Below are 14,518 nucleotides of genomic sequence, written 5' to 3'. Positions count from 1 at the left end.
AAAGAGCTGGCTGCTTCTGTTCCGTCATCTCAGCTGAAGTTCCATCCCTTTAGAATCCTCTGCACCACCCCGACTAATGCAAATCCAAACTGCCCACTCTCAGTTATGCCCCACCAGAGAACTCTTGAATTCATTCTAAGCACTAGTGATAATTTGTAGTTACTGTGTTGGTCACTTTATTTACCTCTTTATTTGCTTTTTATTACTAAAATATTAATTCATGAGTTTAGAAGCCTTGTCCATGTTGTTCATGATTTCCCCAGTGTCTAGCAGAGTGTGGGGGGCACAGTAGCTATTCATTAAAGGTCGATTGAATGAATCAAGGCAGGGATGATGCCGGAGAGGTACTCATGACTCAGTCAAGGTTTTGTAAACATGTGTGGACAACTAATGTTCATCCCTTAAGTTTTTGCTCATACCCAATGTCTTTCAAAAAGCTCTTCTTGGTCACTCTTTGCCTTCGCCTGGCAAAGTTTAGGGCCCCTCAACTAAGTTCCCACAGCTCCCTGTGTCCCTCTCTATTATAGTCCATAACTCATTGTCCTGTAATTACATATGTAGTTGTCTTCCTCCCCTCATGCACTGGGAGGATTATGGTAAGGTACCTGGCCTGTCTTAGTCACCACCTGAGCCCTAGTGCCTAGGCTTATGCAGAACAAGTGAGTCAATGAACAAGCATGGCTTCCTTTACCTGCTGGAAGAAAGCCCATGGGGTGGAAGATTGGGGGGATGCTAGGACCTCATTATGCATCAACCTTGGAGTTGTGTTGGAAACAGCAATCCCATGAGGCCACTGGGTCTTATGTAAAAGAGTACTGAGTAGAGATTCAGGGGACTGGTCAGTGCCCCTACCTTCTTATGAGATTCTGTACGAATAAGTTCATCTCCTCATCCACCAAAGCACATGACCATAATAAAAAGAATGCTCATCAAGTTCTCCACCAGCCTTTACCTGATTCAGTCTTGCAACTCACCTAACTCCTGTTTATTTTCCTCTATATTTCTCTATCACTTTATCTATCTGCCAGACACCACACCCCAGGAAATCTCCCTAATTGATATGATTGCTTATTGATGCCTGACAAACCCTGGAGTTTCTGCCCAGCCTCACCCTTTGCTACAGCACCTCAGCCACCCATACTGGTTACCCATTAACCCTTTGACTCTACTATCTCTGTGCAGTGAGGATTGCTCTTCTCTTTCCATTGCCCTCTCCTTTTGTAAAACCCTTTTTAGTTTACAATGTATGCCTCCATCACCTCATTAAATTTAAGCTTCACAAGTGCATGATGAGCTGGGCACAGCACAATGGAAGTGAAAATTTCCATTTAGGGGAAGGTGAATCTCCGGAAAGGAATGTGGGTAGCTGAAGAGGTACTGGAACCAGATCACACATTTCTAACCCCTGATCCCGTGCTGCTGTAGCTATAGCTTGTGCTCTTGTCTTCTCATCCAGGCTGTGAGCTGAGCCATGACTAATACAGGCTTACAGCCACCCCCTGCAGTGGCTAACAAGGAACCCGCCCTTACTGTGTCCCTCCAAACATGTTAGGCAATTCAATTCACTAAGATGCTGATATCAAATCTCCTTTGAGAGGGAAAAGCAGCAGAACAGACAATATTGTGCTCAGCCCTGGGTTTGAATTCTGGCTTTGCTAAATGATTCTAAGCAAGTGACGTCATCTTTTTAAGCCTCATTTTCCACATCTGTAAAATGAATGTGAAAATATCTATCTCTAGGGAATCAATGAACTCAAATAAGAATTAATTTAGATAGTGTATGGGAAGCACCTAGCACATTGCCTTGTATATGGTAAATAATAAACAGAAGCTTTGCTATTATCACTGTTATTTTAAAAAATACCACTTCATGAAACACTTTGTGTGGCGTAAGCAGAAAGGAAAAACTCAACAAACTAGGGAAAGTGAATTATCCTCATGTATTTAGCACTTTTTGATCCTCCCAAACCAGAACTGCACAAACTATGTGTCCCAAGATTAAAAACAGCTGAATGCCCAAACTTCCCTCCCTTTTCTAAATATACACCTCAAAGCCTGCCATTAACTAATAGCTGGGATATCTTCAGTAGATAAGGGAGACTATTTGTCTTTCTTCTTCTCCCCTAGGGTAGGAGAAGAACCCAAGCTCCAAACCCAAGTCTGACCAGGACTCCCCAAAGGCAATCTCTGGGAACCCAAAAGCACCAGTGGGGTGTTTGGTTTTTTGTTCTTGCGATAGTTTACTGAGAATGATGATTTCCAATTTCATCCATGTCCCTACAAAGGACATGAACTCATCCTTTTTATGCCTGCATAGTATTCCATGGTGTATATGTGCCACATTTTCTTAATCCAGTCTATCATTGTTGGACATTTGGCTTGGTTCCAAGTCTTTGCTATGGTGAATAGTGCCGCAACAAACATACGTGTGCATGTGTCTTTATAACAGCATGATTTATAGTCCTTTGGGTATATACCCAGTAATGGGATGGCTGGGTCAAATGGTATTTCTAGTTCTAGATCCCTGAGGAATCGCCACACTGACTTCCAGAATGGTTGAACTAGTTTACAGTCCCACCAACAGTGTAAAAGTGTTCCTATTTCTCCACATCCTCTCCAGCACCTGTTGTCATAGGTGGGAATTGAACAATGAGAACACATGGACACAGGAAGGGGAACATCACACTCTGGGGACTGTTGTGGTGTGGGGGCAGGGGGGAGGGATAGCACTGGGAGATATACCTAATGCTAGATGATGAGTTAGTGGGTGCAGCGCACCAGCACGTCACATGTATACATATGTAACTAACCTGCACATTGTGCACGCGTACCCTAAAACTTAAAGTATAATAATAATAAAAAAAAACAGCACCAGTGGGATTGAATGAGGTCCTGAGCCCATCCCATTCCCCAAACTCAGTTCTCCTCCACACTCGCACTTGCACGCACACACAAAAAGCATATCCCCCTCCCCACTCCATCCCTGGAGGCAAACAGGCCTCCAGAAGGGTGGGGAGAAGGCCCAAGCAAAGATGAGTCAGGTTTTCTGGTCATGCAAGCAACACCATTTAACCAGGCTGAGGTGAATCATTGAGAAGGAGGTGGGACCTGGGAGGTGGCAGAGAGAGGTAGATTTCCAAATGTGTGTGTGTGTGTATGTGTATGCATGCATGTATGTGAGAGAGAGAGAGACAGAGAGACAGGGACAGAGAGGCAGAGAGACATAGAGACACACAGAGAGAGACACACAACACACAGACACAAAGACACACACTCACACACAGAGAGAGGAGAGAGAGAAATAGAGAAAGAGACCAAGAGAGAACTACAGCCAGAAAATACTCAGAAAGACTGAAGCAGAAACTGAGAGCCACAGTGAGAGACAGAGGAGAAATGGAGAGAGAAAGAGAGAGACATAGATAAGAACACATAGGGCCAGAGACAGAGAACCAGAAATAAAAATGCAGAAAAAAGACAATCAGAGAGAAGTGGATAGAAGGTCAGAGACCTAGAAAGACAGAGATAGAAATAGAGAGACATAGACAGGAGTTGGTGAGGAGAGAGAGAGAGAGAAACAGAGAAAATTGGGGTCAGAAAGACCAAGACCAAGGCAAACAAGAAAAACAGAAGGAAGAAAGGGAAGAAGGAAGGAAGGAAGGAAGGAATAAGGGAAGGAAGGAGAGAAGGAAGGAAGGAAGAAAGATGGAAGGAAAGAAAAAAGGAAGGAGGTAGAAAAGAAGACGAGAAGGAAGGAGGGAGGGAGAGAGGGAAGGAAGGAAGATGAAAGGAAAGAAAAAAGAGAGGAAGGAAAGAAGAAGGGAAGGAAGGAGGAAAGGAGGGAGGGAGGGAAGAAAGATGGAAGGAAAGAAAAAAAGGAAGGAGGAAGAAAAGAAGGGAAGGAAGGAGAGAGGGAGGGAGAGAGGGAAGGAAGGAAGATGAAAGGAAAGAAAAAAGGAGGAAGGAAAGAAGAAGGGAAGGAAGAAAGGAAGGAAGGAGGGAGGAAGGGAAGGAAGATGGAAGAAAAGAAAAAAGGAAGGAGAAAGGAAAGAAGGGAAGGAAGTAAGGAAAGAAGAAAGGAGAAAGGAAGGAAAAAGGAAGAAGGAGGGAGGGAGGAAGGAAGGAAGGAAGGGCACGGCAGGACCAGCTAGAAGGGCATCTTCTGGAGATGGATGCCCTTGAGTGACCAGGGCAGCTTTACTTCTGGTCTCACCGCTACTGGGGGCAGATGATCTGGGAGGAGGAGTGGGGGAGAGTGAGAGGGTGACTGGCATTTCCATTCAGCTCCCCTCATCTATCCCTCCCACCCGCATATAGAGGTTTTCACTCTATTAAAATGACTCCCTTGCTTCCTCATTTATGTTAAAATTTTCCTTGAAATAAAGAAAAGGAAACAAGGTCACCCTTCAATCCACAATGAAAACTATAAAAGGGTTTTTAAGCTTGGAAAATTTAGCTGGTCAGTTTTTCCTACTGTTTAATAACTGCCTTGGGTTACACTGAATGAGTAAACATGTTTTACAAGCTTCTAATTCATACCTAACCCTATGAGTTCACAGCTTTACATAATACACACACACACACACACACACACACACACATATACTATATATACACACATGCACACATACATACTGCAATGTAACATATATAAACACACATACATACTTAATATATATGAATATATGAGTGTGTTCGTGTGGTGTAAGTAATCTTTCCAATTTGTGCAGCTCATTAGGGCTTACAAAGCACTCTCTTTCCTCATTTAATCCTCACGATAATCCTGTGAGGTAGGCAGTTTAGGATTATCATCCCCAGTTTACAGGTACCTGTGGTTAAGGTAGAGAGACCAAGAACCCACAGGTCTCTAAGGCATCACAGTCCGTATCACAGTTCTGCTCTCCATAGTCCCAAAGCTGACTTCATGAACTTGGGTAGTGCAGTGCCCACTTCTGGACCTGCAAGGACCCAAAACCATGGGGATCCTGAGGCATCATCTGTTTCAGGGCTTCATTGTACAGACAGGAAAACTAAAGCTCAGACTATTACTGCTAGCCTATAGGGTGCCTCTGTGCAAATTGGAAAAACAATAGAAAAATAAAAATCATGTATTTCTTAAGATACTTCCCTCCCTTGTTCCAATATTCTGATTTGTTAGAACAAGACACTTGATCAATGATTAATACATGTTTATGATGTCTACAATTGGAATGGTGAGCTTTGGAATGTGGTAGCATTGTGCGCAGCAAAACCTGTGCGACTGCATCTGACATCGCCAGGATGGGGGCCCAACCAAGGTGAGGGCAAAGAGGACGGTAAGGGAGAAAGAAAGAAAGAAGGGAAGGTAAGATGGGAGAGACAGCACCTACTTTCTGAGGTCTAAGAAGAAAACCCATTTTACTTAAAGTACATTGAGATAATAATAATAACTAGTGTTTATTAAGCTCTTAATCTTTTCTGATACTTACAGTAACCCTGTGAGAGTGTTTCATATTGCTAACTACTGCTTGTATTTCTATCTTACACTCTCAAGTAATAATAATATTATTCAGAATAACAGTGACAATTGATATAACTTAAGCATTCACAATGTTAGATACTATGCCTAGTATTTCATATACTGCATCTCATTTCAGCTTAATAACAATATGCCAGCCTGGGCGACATAGTAAGACCTCATCTCTACAAAAGTACAAAAATTAACTGGGTGTTGTATCGTGCATCTGTAGCTCCAGCTACTCAGGAAGCTGAGGTGGGAGGATCACTTGAGCCTGGGAAGTCAAGGCTGCAGTGAGCCAAGATAGTACCACTGCACTCCAGCCTGGATGACCAAGTGAAATCCTGTCTCAAAAAAAAAAAAAAAAAAAAACCCAAAACAACAACAACAAAAAACACAAGTTAGCTTATTTCCCCAAATTTACAAATGAGTATATCAAGATTCAGAGAGATCCACTAACTTGCCTAAGGTCACTTGGTTAAATTGCACAACTGAGATCTGACTATTATGAGGGAAGAGTAAAGGTCAGACACACTTTCACATCCTCTAAAAGTGACTGAAATGCTTTACATTCTCAATAATTACTAACTATGCTAGCACATCAGAGAACCCTACTTTGCATATGGGGCATCAATATCTCTGACTTCTCATCTCGTGTGCTTTTAGTATCTGATAGTCTACTCATTCCTTTAATCGCTTTGAGGCTACTGATGAATGGAACCATCTAGATCATGAATCCAGGGAGTCTCTGCTCTGGGGAAACAATGTTGGTTCCTGCTCAGCTTTTCCCTGGTGCCCAGCTCGCCTCCCTGTTTCCACCTCTCCCTTAGTGGATACCCAATCAATGCAAATGGATCTAAGTAGTCATTAGAATTTATTTTTTAAGAAAAGCAAGGCAAAACCAAACCAAAACCAGAAGTCTGCCACAATATGCAAAGAACCACCTTTGGATTCCAATAAAACTGGGCTTCCTACCTTTAGCATCCTCTTGTGTAAAACAGGAATAAGAAGTATTACCATTTTAATAGAATGTTTCAAGGATTCAATGTGTAAAATATCTGACCCAGTGCTTCTCCTTAATGTATAAAATGTATTCCCAAAACAAGAAGAAGTGGCGATGGGTCGGGGGCACTCATGTTGCACTAGAACTTTACCGTGTACCTGGTATTTTCATATCCATCAACTCCTAGGCAATCCAAAGCCTCACTACTGCTCCAGCTAGAGCGCCTTCCCTCTCCCTTTGCTGACTACACTTCAATGACTGTGCCCTCCTTGGTGCTCCTGAGGATGCTCCAGGGGCTTTGCTATTGCTACATCCTCAGTCTGGAGCAGTCTACATTCAGCTAGCCACATGGTTCACTTCCTCCCACTTTCAGGTCTCTGCTCAAACATCACACCCTCAAAGAGGTTTGTCCTGATCACTGTAACTAAAATGGTATGCCCCCAACCTCTATCCTCATACCCTATTTTTCTTTCAAACACATAGTACACTTTGACTCTGTATTGCACATCTATTACTTTACCATCATTGCCTCCCAACCCCCTGTACCGGGAACATAAGCTCCATGATAGGAGCTTGTTCAGTGCCTTCTCCTCAGCTTCTGGAATAGTGTTCGGTATGTAGTAGGTGTTCAATAAGTGGTTACTGAATGACTTAACTCATAGTTGTTCATGAAACTCTGAGAGGCTGGCAAGGCTGGCATTCTGATGCACGCTTTATATGTGAATAAACTGAGGCTCAAGGAGGTGAAGAAAATTTTCTAAAGTCCTTCAGCTGGTGGATAACAGGAGTGGGACTAGCAAACTGAGCTGCCAGACTCAAATCCAAAGCTCTTTGTATTTCACCAACTTGTATTTCCTATTATTGCTCCCCTTCACCTCCAAGTATGCCCTGGGAAATGGGTGTTATTTGGGATTTTACCTCTTAGGCGGGAAGCCCCAGAGATGGAGGAGTAAGAAGGAGTGACTTCACATGTTCTCCACCCAGACATAGGCCTTGCTAGAGTCCCATGAAAAAACTAGAGCTCTGGCCCTCATCTGGGAGCAGGCAGACCAGCCACTAGCAGCCAAAAGGAGGAAGGGATTGATAAATAGAGAGAATGTGGGAGGAGGGCAGGAAGGGGATTGCTGTAGCCATCTCCAACGCTCCAAAAAGTCAGGCAGGAGAAGTCCAATTACCCTTTCAGAGTAATTTCCGCTCTATAAAGTGATGACTTACTTCACTGCCCAGAGGTTTCCATTTGCCAACTGGGGATAGCCAAGTCCTGCAGGGGAGGGAGCGACTTACTGACTCTTCCGCTCCCTGGAGGGGAAAGGAACCTGGGCTTGGACGTGGGCTGTGCTCTGACTTGCTTTTTTACTTTGTGACTCACCTGCCCTCTCTGGACCTCAGTTCACTCATCTATTTAAAGAATTCTGAGGCCTAGAAAAACTCTGGGGATTGGTTTAAGGAAGATGGCATAGAAAAAGGCATGTGTCACAGCATGGGCCAAGTGTTGGGTTCCTTGCTATAAGTCAGGCACTGTGCTTGGTGCTCTACATACATAATCGCTTTAACATTCACAGAGATACTGTGAAGCTGGCATTGTGATGCTCATTTTGAAGATGAAGAAATGGAGACGCAACATCAGTGAGCGTCTCCAAACTTACACCAATAGTGAGCAACAGTTTTGAGATTAGGACCCAGAGATATCCAAGCTCTCCGTAATTTGTCCCCCTGAAATGCAGAGTTGAAATATTGTCACCTGACATCCTCAGAGTCAGAGCTGAGGACTTTAAAGACCAATTAAGTGAATCTCCTGTTTTCCAGATGGAGAAACAGGCACAGAAGGGAAAGTGACTTGTCTGAAGACACACAGGAGGAGAAAAACAGAGTCCAATTAGAATCAAACCAGACTTTCTACTGAACTAGAAAGTGAATGTCTGTGTTAATGGCAGTCAACACTCCATCATTATTGTCCAGTTGGTGGGCAGCCTGTTTGTTTGAAGGGCATGAGTTCCTAGAAGTATGCCTCCCATCCTCCCTCTGGACCACAATATTCCCACAGCCTAGCACCAATGCTGGTGCCTCGTGGCTATTCAGAATATTTTGGAATTAGTGAATGAATGGATTCCCAGTCCAGATTCACTCCTCTCTTATTGTTCTTGGCATCTTCCCACATTGGTACTGTCATCTCCACTTGCCTCCCTGTCTGATGTGTTCTTTCTGTCCTTCTGCAAACTCGATCCTCAGGTCCCCATTTCATGATCACATCCAATCCCACCACTTCTCTTTCTACTTTAGTTTACAGGGACCTCATTAGCTTACGTACTTGGGCAAGTTTCACAACTTTCTTCTTCTTCTTTTATTTATTTATTTATTTTTTCTTGAGACGGAGTTTCGCTCTTGTCGCCCAGGCTGGAGTACAATGGTGTGATCTTGGTTCACTGCAACCTCCACCTCCTGGGTTCAGGCGGTTCTCCTGCCTCAGCCTCCTGAGTAGCTGGGGTTAAAGGCATATGCCACCATGCCCAGCTAATTTTGTAATTTTTTTAGTAGAGACGGGGTTTCTCCATGTTGGTCAGGGTGGTCTTGAACTCCCAACCTCAGGTGATCCGCCCGCCTTGGCCTCCCAAAGTGCTTGGATTACAGGCGTGAGCCACCACACCCCGTAACAACTTTCTAAGCCTCAGTTTTCTTACGTACACAACAGGGATAGAGATAGTAACAGGGTCTTCAGAAAGCTGTCTTGAGGATCAGCAATGCCAGATGAGCTTGGTGAGCACATATTACACATTCAGTGCATGGTAGTGGCGTCAAGGTCAACATTGTCATCACCTCACCCAGTTCTACAGCCTGCAAGAATTTCCGTATGCTCTGCTCACTCTTCTAGAACTTCAGTTCCCATTGAATGTGTTCAACAGGACCAGTCAATTTTCTGTGAAGGGTACAAGTGTGTGTGAGTGTGAGTGTGAGTGTGTGTGTGTGTACTAGAGGCCTGCCATTTGGGAAGCCCTAACCTATGAAGGTATCATCAAAACCCTTGCCCACGTGGTACCTTACAGTTTACAAAGTACTTTTTTCTTTATTATGAACCTTACAACAGCACTTCAGCGCAGATGATTTTAGTTTTGCCTTATAGATGAGGCAAGTTGGGTATCAGAGAGGGGAGTTGATTTGTCACAACAGTAAGTGGAATATGCAGAATTACTATAAAGGATCTAAGATCTGGAACCAGCTCCACTGACTGTCATATATTCTTTCCTCAGCATCTCTATACACAAGACAAAAGGATAATTAGAGGGCAAAGAAGAAAGTGTTTCCATTGAAGGAAGTGCTAGGAAGAAAGCAAAAGTCAGGGCTATTGGGCAAGGAAGAGGTAGCTTGGAAGATGCTCACAGGTGTCACCATCCAGGTGGCACTTCTGAGTGTGGGCTCAGCATCTACAGCTTCATTTCCATCCTATACCTCTCTTTTATCTCTGAATTTTTATATATATATATATTTTTAACTATAATTTAAGTTCTAGGGTACATGTGTACAACGTGCAGGTTAGTTACATATGTATACATGTGCCATGCTGGTGTGCTGCACCCATTAACTCGTCATTTACATTAGGTATATCTCCTAATGCTATCACTCCCCCTTCCCCCCACCCCACGACAGGCCCTGGTGTGTGATGTTCCCCATCCTGTGTCCAAGTGTTCTCATTGTTCAATTCCCACACATGAGTGAGAACATGCAGTGTTTGGTTTTTTGTCCTTGTGATAGTTTGCTAAGAATGATGGTTTATAGCTTCATCCATGTCCCTACAAAGGACATGAACTCATCCTTTTTTATGGCTGCATAATATTCCATGGTGTATATGTGACACATTTTCTTAATCCAGTCTATCATTGATGGACATTTAGGTTGGTTCCAAGTCTTTGCTATTGTGAATAGTGCCGCAATAAACATACGTGTGCATGTGTCTTTATAGCAGCATGACTTATAATCCTTTGGATATATACCCAGTAATGGGATGGCTGGGTCAAATGGTATTTCTGGTTCTAGATCACTGAGGAATCACCACACTGTCTTCCACAATGGTTCAACTAGTTTACTGTCCCACCAACAGTGTAAAAGTGTTCCTATTTCTCCACATCCTCTCCAGCACCTGTTGTTTTCTGACTTTTTAATGATCGCCATTCTAACTGGTGTGAGATGGTATCTCATTGTGGTTTTGATTTGCATTTCTCTGATGGCTAGTGATGATGAACATTTTTGCATGTGTCTGTAGGCTGCATAAATGTCTTCTTTTAAGAAGTGTCTGTTCATGTCCTTTGCCCACTTGATGGGGTTGTTTCTTTTTTTCTTGTAAATTTGTTTGAGTTCTTTGTAGATTCTGGATATTAGTCCTTTGTCAGATAGGTAGATTGCAAAAGTTGTCTCCCATTCTGTAGGTTGTCTGTTCACTCTGATGGTAGTTTCTTTTGCTGTGCAGAAGCTCTTTAATTTAATTAGATCCCATTTGTCAATTTTGGCTTTTGTTGCCATTGCTTTTGGTGTTTTAGACACGAAGTCCATGCCCATGCCTATGTCCTGAATGGTATTGCCTAGGTTTTCTTCTAAGGTTTTTATGGTTTCAGGTCTAACATTTAAGTCTTTAATCCATCTTGAATTAATTTTTGTATAAGGTGTAAGGAAGGGATCAAGTTTCAGCTTTCCGCATATGGCTAGCCAGTTTTCCCAGCACCATTTGTTAAATAGGGAATCCTTTCCCCATTTCTTGCTCTTGTCAGGTTTGTCAAAGATCAGATGGTTGTAGATGTGTGGTATTATTTCTGAGGGCTCTGTTCTGTTCCATTGGTCTACATCTCTGTTTGGGTACAAGTACCATGCTGTTTTGGTTACTATAGCCTTGTAGTATAGTTTGAAATCAGGTAGTGTGATGCCTCCAGCTTTGTTTTTTTTTTTGCTTAGGATTGTCTTGGCAATGTGGGCTCTTTTTTGGTTCCATATGAACTTTAAAGTAGTTTTTTCCAATTCTGTGAAGAAAGTCATTGGTAGCTTGCTGGGGATAGCATTGAATCTATAAGTTACCTTGGGCAGTATGGCCATTTTCATGATATTGACTCTTCCTATCCATGAGCATGGAATGTTCTTCCATTTGTTTGTATCCTCTTTTATTTCGTTGAGCAGTGGTTTGCAGTTCTCCTTGAAGAGGTCCTTCACATCCCTTGTAAGTTGGATTCCTAGGTATTTTAGTCTCTTTGAAGCAATTGTGAATGGAAGTTCACTCATGATTCGGCTCTCTGTTTGTCTGTTATTGGTGTATAAGAATGCTTGTGATTTTTGCACGTTGATTTTGTATCCTGAGACTTTGCTGAAGTTGCTTATCAGCTTAAGGAGATTTTGGGTTGAGACAATGAGGTTTTCTAGATATACAATCATGTCATCTGAAAACAGGGACAAGTTGACTTCCTCTTTTCCTAATTGAATACCCTTTATTTCCTTCTCCTGCCTGATTGCCCTGGCCAGAATTTCCAATGCTATGTTGAATAGGAGCGGTGAGAGAGGGCATCCCTGTCTTGTGCCAGTTTTCAAAGGGAATGCTTCCATTTTTTGCCCATTCAGTATGATATTGGCTGTGAGTTTGTCATAGATAGCTCTTATTATTTTGAGATATGTCCGATCAATACCTAACTTACTGAGAGTTTTTAGCATGAAGGGTTGTTGAATTTTGTCAAAGGCCTTTTCTGCATCTATTGAGATAATCAAGTGATTTTTGTCATTGGTTCTGTTTATATGCTGGATTATGTTTATTGATTTGCATATGTTGAACCAGCCTTGCATCCCAGGGATGAAGCCCACTTGATCATGGTGGATAAGCTTTTTGATGTGCTGCTGAATTCGGTTTGCCAGTATTTTATTGAGGATTTTTGCATCGATGTTCATCAGGGATATTAGTCTAAAATTATCTTTTTTTGTTGTGTCTCTGCCAGGCTTTGGTATTAGGATGATGCTGGCCTCGTAAAATGAGTAAGGGAGAATTCCCACTTTTTCTATTGATTGGAAGAGTTTCAGAAGGAATGGTACGAGCTCTGCCTTGTACCTCTGGTAGAATTTGGCTGTGAATCCATCCGGTCCTGGACTTTTTTTGGTTGGTAGGCTATTAATTATTGCCTGAATTTCAGAGCCTGTGATTGGTCTATTCAGAGATTCAACTTCTTCCTGGTTTAGTCTTGGGAGGGTGTCTGTGTCCAGAAATTTATCCATTTCTTCTAGATTTTCTAGTTTATTTGCGTAGAGGTGTTTATAGTATTCTCTGACGGTAGTTTGTATCTCTGTGGGATTGGTGGTGATATCTCCTTTATCATTTTTTATTGCGTCTATTTGATTCTTCTCTCTTTTGTTCTTTATGAGTCTTGCTAGTGGTCTATCAATTTTGTTGATCTTTTCAAAAAACAAGCTCCTGGATTCATTGATTTTTTGAAGGGTTTTTCGTGTCTCTAACTCCTTCAGTTCTGCTCTGATCTTAGTTATTTCTTGCCTTCTGCTAGCTTTTGAATGTGTTTGCTCTTGCTTCTCTAGTTCTTTTAATTATGATGTTAGGGTGTCAATTTTAGATCTTTCCTGCTTTCTCTTGTGGGCATTTAGTGCTATAAATCTCCCTCACACACTGCTTTAAATGTGTCCCAGAGATTCTGGTATGTTATGTCTTTGTTCTCGTTGATTTCAAAGAACATCTTTATTTCTGCCTTCATTTCTTTATGTACCCAGTAGTCAGTCAGGAGCACGTTGCTCAGTTTCCATGTAGTTGAGTGGTTTTGAGTCAGTTTCTAAATCTTGAGGTCTAGTTTGATTGCACTGTGTTCTGAGAGACAGTTTCTTATAATTTCTGTTCTTTTACATTTGCTGAGGAATGCTTTACTTCCAACTATGGGGTCAATTTTGGAATAAGTGCGATGTGGTGCTGAGAAGAATGTATATTCTGTTGATTTGGGGTGGAGAGTTCTGTAGATGTCTATTAGGTCCGCTTGGTGCAGAGCTGAGTTCCATTCCTGGATATCCTCGTTAACTTTCTGTCTTGTTGATCTGTCTAATGTTGACAGTGGGGTGTTAAAGTCTCTCACCATTATTATGTGGGAGTCTAAGTCTCTTTGTAAGTCTCTAAGGACTTGCTTTATGAATCTGGGTGCTCCTATATTGGGTGCATATATATTTAGGATAGTTAGCTCTTCTTGCTGAATTGATCCCTTTGCCATTATGTAATGGCCTTCTTTGTCTCTTTTGATCTTTGTTGGTTTAAAATCTGTTTTATCAGAGTCTAGGATTGCAACCCCTGTCTTTTTGTTTTCCATTTGCTTGGTAGATCTTCTTCCATCTCTTTATTTTGAGCCTATGTGTGTCTCTGCACATGAGATGGGTATCCTGAATACAGCACACTGATGGGTCTTGACTCTTTATCCAATTTGCCAATCTGTGTCTTTTAATCGGAGCATTTAGCCCATTTACATTTAAGGTTAATATTGTTATGTGTGAATTTGATCCTGTCATTATGATGTTAGCTGGTTATTTTGCTTGTTAGTTGATGCAGTTTCTTCCTAGCATTGATGGTCTTTACAATTTGGCATGTTTTTGCAGTGGCTGGTACCAGCTGTTCCTTTCAGGAGCTCTTGTAGGGCAGGCCTGGTGGTGACAAAATCTCTCAGCATTTGCTTGTCTATAAAGGATTTTATTTCTCCTTCACTTATGAAGCTAAGTTTGGCTGGATATGAAATTCTGGGTGGAAAATTCTTTTATTTAAGAATGTTGAATATTGGCCCCCACTCTCTTCTGGCTTGTAGAGTTTCTGCTGAGAGATCAGCTGTTAGTCTGGTGGGCTTCCCTTTGTGGATAACCCAACCTTTCTCTCTGACTGCCCTTAACATTTTTTCCTTCATTTCAGCTTTGGTGAATCTGACAATTATGTGTCTTGGAGTTGCTCTTCTCAAGGAGTTCTTTGTGGCTTTCTCTGTATTTCCTGAATTTGAATGTTGGCCTGCCTTGCTAGGTTGGGGAAG

The 14,518-nt window shown here is 42.2% G+C and overlaps 1 protein-coding gene and 1 long non-coding RNA gene across 6 annotated transcripts in view; one reads left to right on the top strand and one right to left on the bottom strand.

The window, feature by feature from the left end:
• ASTN2 (astrotactin 2) overlaps positions 1-14,518 on the bottom strand; it is a 980,365-nt gene that overhangs the window by 73,631 nt on the left and 892,216 nt on the right. The window lies entirely within an intron of this gene.
• LOC104007994 (uncharacterized) overlaps positions 5,254-14,518 on the top strand; it is a 65,781-nt gene continuing 56,516 nt past the window's right edge. Inside the window, exon 1 of the long non-coding RNA XR_010148575.1 lies at positions 5,254-5,341. This is a non-coding gene — a long non-coding RNA (uncharacterized LOC104007994). The remainder of the gene's footprint in view (positions 5,342-14,518) is intronic.

Source organism: Pan troglodytes, chromosome 11 (genome assembly GCF_028858775.2).
Source record: "Pan troglodytes isolate AG18354 chromosome 11, NHGRI_mPanTro3-v2.0_pri, whole genome shotgun sequence".
NCBI lineage: Eukaryota > Metazoa > Chordata > Mammalia > Primates > Hominidae > Pan > Pan troglodytes.
This window is presented reverse-complemented; position numbering and strand designations above follow the sequence as displayed.